Below are 6,792 nucleotides of genomic sequence, written 5' to 3'. Positions count from 1 at the left end.
TTGAACGTTCAAGTTATTTTTTCAAGTTTTGTTTTTGTTTTTTTCGTCATGTTACCATATCTACAATTTAGATTAAAAGTTAAAATGCTAAGGACAACTTCTAATATTAAAATTATTTTAGTTACGTTAAAATAGTTTTCTTTAAAAATGCAATCGCTAAGTTTCTTTGCATCGTGCAATTTCTGAGTGAGTTGTAAAATTGGTTGTCTATAAGTAATATTATGATAGGGTAGATCCGGGCATGTGGGCCATCTGGGCAAATGGGCCATTCTGCCTTTATAGCTACGCCCTCTCACGTGTGATATAGGTGTTAATGTGGAGTTTCAAAATTTAAACAAACAATTTTGTTAGCTTTATTTTGATACCAAACTTGTGCGTGTACAGCTGAATTAAATCTATAAAAATCACAATTTGTTGCTTCAATATCTGCTTTACTTCGAGTATTTTACAGTTCTTAGTATTTTGTTATTCTTGGGTTTTGAGCGTACATATTATTTGTTTGATTTTAACCGTATTTTTGAGAAATTTGGTCACAAGCTTCTTACCACACATCAAGATACATATGTAGGCCAGCTTTTTTGAGGTAGGTGCTAAAATTATTATTTTTAAATTTAAGAATTTTCATTAAAAAAAAAATTAGTCATGTTAGTTGTGGCGGAGTTGTTATAATTTTTGCTATGGTAACTACACTGCAGTGGCTTTGAAAGTCCCATAAAATAAGGCTTAATTTGCCAAAATAAATTAGATTTATGGTATCAGCATACTAAAATATATATTTGTTTTAAATATTTTCCCCAAAAATATACATATTTTCATATTATTATGGTAGAATATTCACTCAAGTTTATAGTAATGTTTTATATTACTATTGAACGGCCATTTTGTATTTATTAATGTAAAGTGGTATATCATACATTGTTTAATTTTTTTATTGTAACCATTTTAATAATAATTCTTGTGATTTATATGAATGCATTTATATTTTTATTTCAACTTTGACCAGTTTAAATACTGTTTTTCTATTTTTAAATGTATTTATTTGATTATTTCTAAAAGGGGCCCACTTACCCAAATGAGTTCGGGTAAGTGGGCCATGTATGTTTTAATCAGCAAACTATTTAAGTTTTCAGTTTACACAATCAATACCTACCTGGTGTAATAGGGTATTATAATGTTTAGAGAAATAACTTATTTTTCTATACAATTCAATATAAAAATAATAATTTTTCGATATTTCAATTTTTGTAGACTATGGTCGGAATTACAAAAAATCGTGTGCGAAAGCAAGGCAAATGGGATTCAAAATCAATGTTGACAGCCTATGAGGAAGTGAAGGCACTTCGGTTAACAGTCCGACAAGCAGCAAAACAGTATGGAGTCCCTAGGACAACTCTGCAGAGACGACTTAGCGGGAAAGTTGATATAGCTGCACGTGCATCTAGACCAACGGTTTTAACAGCGGCAGAGGAAAGTGAACTAAAGGACTACATTTTGCATATGGAGAGCATAGGCTTTGGATTAACGCTCAAAGATGTGTGTCAACTAGGATTTCAGATGGCAGAAAAGACTGGACGCCCTCATCCTTTTAACAAGGAGAAGAAGCATGCTGGATTTGATTGGTTTTGTGGATTTCGTGAACGCCATCCAGAATTATCATTACGAAAGCCTGAAGGCCTTTCAGCCGCTCGCGCTATTATGCTAAATCCTAATGTAATCAATGGACATTTTGTAAAACTAGGTGAACTTATGGATCGTTTAAATATTAAAGACAAACCATCGCAAATCTACAATGCAGATGAAACTGGACTCAGCTTAGTTCACACACCTTCAAAGGTTGTCAGCCTGAAAGGAAAGCGAACTGTGCAGTCTAAGACTAGTGGTGACCGTGGTGAAAATGTGACGGTTCTTGGATGTGCAAGTGCTAGCGGTCACTTCCTCCCTCCATTCATAATTTTTAAAGGTCAAAGATTGAGTGACAGCCTCACCGCTAATGCTCCACCCAATACACTTTTTGGTGTAAGCAAGTCGTCCTTTGTTGATACGGATTTGTTTGAAACATGGTTTAAGAAATCTTTTATCAAAGAAATAGGATCCAAGCGCCCAGTTCTACTTGTCCTTGATGGTCATGCTTCACACATCAGTATCACAACAATAAAAACTGCTCGACAGAATGACATTCATTTATACTGTCTGCCACCACATACGACCAATCACCTTCAACCCCTGGACAAATGTGTATTTAAGTCTGTAAAAGCACAGTACAACAGATCTTGTGAGGCGTTCCTGAAGAAAAATCCGGGGAAAGTAATCACCCGATATGACTTTTGTGGAATTTTTAAGGAGGTCTTCTACAATTCATTTTCAATGGGAAATGCCATTAGTGGCTTTGAAGCTACCGGTATCTATCCGTTCGACCCGAGCAAAGTGAAACTAGAACACATGCAAGCTTCCACAATAGAAACTGTATTTGTAAACGCACATGAACCCACTGTTATTGCTCCTCGGCCGGTGAACGATGAACCCACTGTTATTGCTCCTCAGCCAGTGAACGATGAACCCACTGTTATTGCTCCTCAGCCGGTAAACGATGAACCCACTGTTATTGCTCCTCAGCCGGTGAACGATGAACCCACTGTTATTGCTCCTCAGCCGGTAAACGATGAACCCACTGTTATTGCTCCTCAGCCGGTAAACGATGAACTCACTGTTATTGCTCCTCGGCCAGTGGACGATGAGCCCACCATTATGGAGCCTAGCACATCTAAGCAGGCGGATCATGTATCTCATGTAAGAATGTTTGACAATATCCTCAAGAGACCTAGTGTTGATAAATTATTCAATGGCAAGAAGTCCAGAAGAATCACAAAATCACGCTGCCTGACTTCCGATGAAATTTTAAAAGAACTTGAAGACAAGGAAAAATCTAAACAGGACGAAGAAGCTGAAAAGATACGAAAGAGGGAGGAACGGGTAGCGAAACGGCAAGAAAAGGAAAAAGAAAAGAAGCAAAAACGTGATGATAGAGAGAAAGCAAAACTGGAAAAGCAAAAAAAGGGGAAAAGCAAACAATCTAAAAAAACAAATGAAAACCAGGAACCAACAGAGCAGCAACCTTCTGATTTTTGTGGACATTGTGATGGCTATTATTGGGACGATGAAGAGGGGGACGATGATTGGTGGCAATGCAAAGGAACATGTGAACTGTGGTTTCATGAAACATGTACTGGCCTATATGGCAAAAGCACTGAACTCACACAGTTTGTTTGCAATAACTGCTTGGACTAAATTTGATAAAAGGACACTGACTATATTTATTATTGGCAAAATCATTAAAAAAATGGTCCTGAACCAAAATGTACTTTGTATATAAGCGATAATGATCAATTTTGTATTGATATTTGCAAATATAATGCTTTTTATAATGAATTTGAATTTAGATATCATTAAATCTGGTATATTTTGTTCATAAACATTGTTTCATGATGTTATTTAACTTAGTTGTACAGTAAATTAAGACATTTTGACACAAATTTAAAGCGGCCCACTTACCCTAACTTTACTTGGGTAAGTGGGCCGCTGACAGACTGTAGACTTCGTGACCTGTGACCTAAAGTATGCTTCGCCATAATTTTTTTTTGTTTTAAAAACCACCATATGGGTCTGTTCTACTATCCTGTGAAGTTTCAATTAATTTGTTAAAATATTTTTCTAGTTACACTAAAAAAATGCCTTAAGTGGCCCACTTGCCCAGATCTACCCTATATATAATTTATAAAAGTTCCAGTCGAAAAGTTGATGTTGTCCACAAATAATACATTTCTTTATAAATCAGTATAATATATATTATGTGGATGGTGGTCACAATACGTCTAGGAATAGACTTTAGGCAGAGACCACCATTAACAAAATATAAAAAATATTACATTGAGGTTACAGTCAATAATTAAATAAACACTAATAAATAAAATAAAGAGTGGTTTATAACATTGCTGCTTTTAGCTTTTTCTCTGAGGAATTTGGCTTCCCGGCGCAAAGACAAATATCTTGATTTACTCATGGTGGTAATGTAGTTTATATTTTATTTTGATGACAGGAGCTTGTAAGTCACAAATGTCATTAAATATAGAATTAAAATAGAAGTATCTGTTCACAATTGATATCACACCACCGTACAAATTTATCAATTTCAAAAATTAATTTATTATCCAGTTATAACAGTATCATCTGCATATTTAATTAGTTCTCAAATGTGCTCTGCAACCATTTGTAGGCCCTAGCCTACAAACATAAAACAGCTCCTGTACTGTTAGTTGTAATTGATTTGTTTTTAAAATGTGTTTATTTTAACATATTGATAAATAGATATATAAATTTAGTAATCGGAGGCCTTTATCATGGAGTTGTGCATATACTGTTAATTATTTAATTAATTAATTAAAGGTCATCAAGTTATGGTGCAATACCGTACCTGCGTATTAATAACAAATCATCCAGCTACATTCACACGGAAAACGACGCCGGATGGATCAATAGAGAATTGAACTGGCCGAAGTAGAATAGCTTCGTGCACCCGTCGTATACTTTCTTTTTTGTATAGGCCCTATAACTAACAATTTTCGTATATTTTCTACGATTCCTAAGATAACGTATAAAATCGTAGAAAAGAGGGTCCCGCTCGGTATCAACCTTTTGCCAGTAGTATATCTCGACCAACCATTGAGAAATTTGGTGTATTTTCATGGTGAATGATCATTTTAAGGATTATGGGGGATGTGTCAATAACAGTTAGGCATAGAGTTATGTTAATTTTATGCAAATTAGTGTTATAATAATAAATATTAATAAACTAGAATGGATAATTAAAGATGTGACTCATCCACTAAATAGTATTGTTATAATAGACTTTTTTTCTGGTAGAATTGGGCAATGTACATTTTTCAAGATAATTAGTTAAGGTGTTACGTTTTCATATTGTGTTTTAAATTGTATTGTATCTATGTTTCTAAGCTCAGGAAAACAAATTCCATGTATGTAATATTATGTGACAATTGAATCTTGAATCTTGAATCTATAGAGTGAATGAATTTATGCAAAGTTAGTGATTCCATTATACAAAAACAAACTTTTCTCTATTGGTCAAAACACTTTCTAGACCCGTGTTTTCAATGCCAACAAACATTTAAGACCACTGTTGGAGTGATTCCATTATATGTCACCAACAAATATCAGTTTTATGCAAATTAGTGATATTATTACGCAAAAATAAACTTTTCGTTATAAGATGATAAAGAATAGAATGATTGTGAACATTTTAAAAACTTTGAGCCAAAACACGTTGCCAATTTGTAGAAACTGAAAGGACACTATCTAAAAATACTGCAATAAAATAATGAAATTTAAAATCAAGATGTCGTAATAAATTGTTCATAATCTATTTTCATCCAAAATGATTTAATTTCTACATCTTCCTCTTCATCATGCTTTAAAAAATTAACGAGTTTAGTGGAACATTGGTTCCAACAATCCTGTGTCTCTTTTCATCCAATTCTTCCTCGTATAGGCCTACGGCTTCGGCTTTGTATTATTCATACGTAGGCCTAAGTATAAACATGGTGAATAAAGCTATGTCTACACTATCAAACTTTATGTGCCAACAAAATGTAATTTTTGGGCATATCACTACCATTTGGGCACATCAAACTATTGTTGTTGGTTTGATAGTGTAGACAGAGCTTAACATGATCGATGTGAGTCTTTAATTAAATCCACACGACAGAGAGTAAGGCGAAGATCAACTTCTGGTAGGATGATGTCAAATCTGCACCTTCCCCAACAATTTGTTGTTTGTAGTTTAGCATGGACGACGTAGGCCTACCAGAACGGACAAATGGTCCGTAGGCCTACCTCTCATGCGTTTCAGCAATTCCTTAATGTATGGGATTATCTGCTGACGTTGTCCGTGACAAATTAATGCAAAAAAAACAACCAACAAACAAACAAAAACAAGCAATGTAGTTATCCTACCAGTCGTTTGTATCTTAACCACCATGAGAAAGAGTGGGATTGGTCGAGATATAATTTTATTTGGTAATATATCTTGATTTATTTGGTTAAATGGAAACCCTAATTTGCATAAAATCAACATACAGTATACAGTATGGAGGCGTATTGCATATTTTTTTAATCCACAATTCCGGCAATAATTTGAATACAATAATATAGGCCTAACTTGTCATTTACATAATATTATGTGGGCTTCAAACGATCCTTGACCATGCAAAATGGGAGACGTACCGAGTTTGTTGATTATCATTGGTATTGGTGGTAATAGAGAGTAAAAAGATTTTTGTAATGGCTGCACTAATTTGTATATAATCATTCGTGAGCAAAATTTACTTTTCCGTATTTATGCCGATGAGACTCAAATATACTGTGCATATAACATCAAGAAGCAAGGAGAAACATTCTTGCTGTTCAGCGTCTTCAAAACTGTATAAATGAAATGAGCAACTGGGTAAAGGTAAACAAACATGGACTCAAACCGAATTCATTGTATTTGGCTTAGAGAGTATGAATGTTCACGGAAGAAAATTGGTCATTCGATGACTCATCAACAAGATATCCTAATTCACTTATTTGTTATGTTTAATCCAGCGCAAATGCTGGGACCTCCTTAGGATCAGGTCTGGTGGACCATATGCAGAGAAAAATTTGTATGACAGTGACGAAAATTTTTATCCTCTTCTTTTTGACTCCATGGCTCCATATGCAGCAGAGACCGCGACAGACATG

The sequence above is a fragment of the Antedon bifida genome, chromosome 2, assembly GCF_963402885.1.
Source record: "Antedon bifida chromosome 2, ecAntBifi1.1, whole genome shotgun sequence".
NCBI lineage: Eukaryota > Metazoa > Echinodermata > Crinoidea > Comatulida > Antedonidae > Antedon > Antedon bifida.
The sequence above is the reverse complement of the archived record's forward strand: the minus strand, read 5'-3'. Positions refer to the sequence as shown.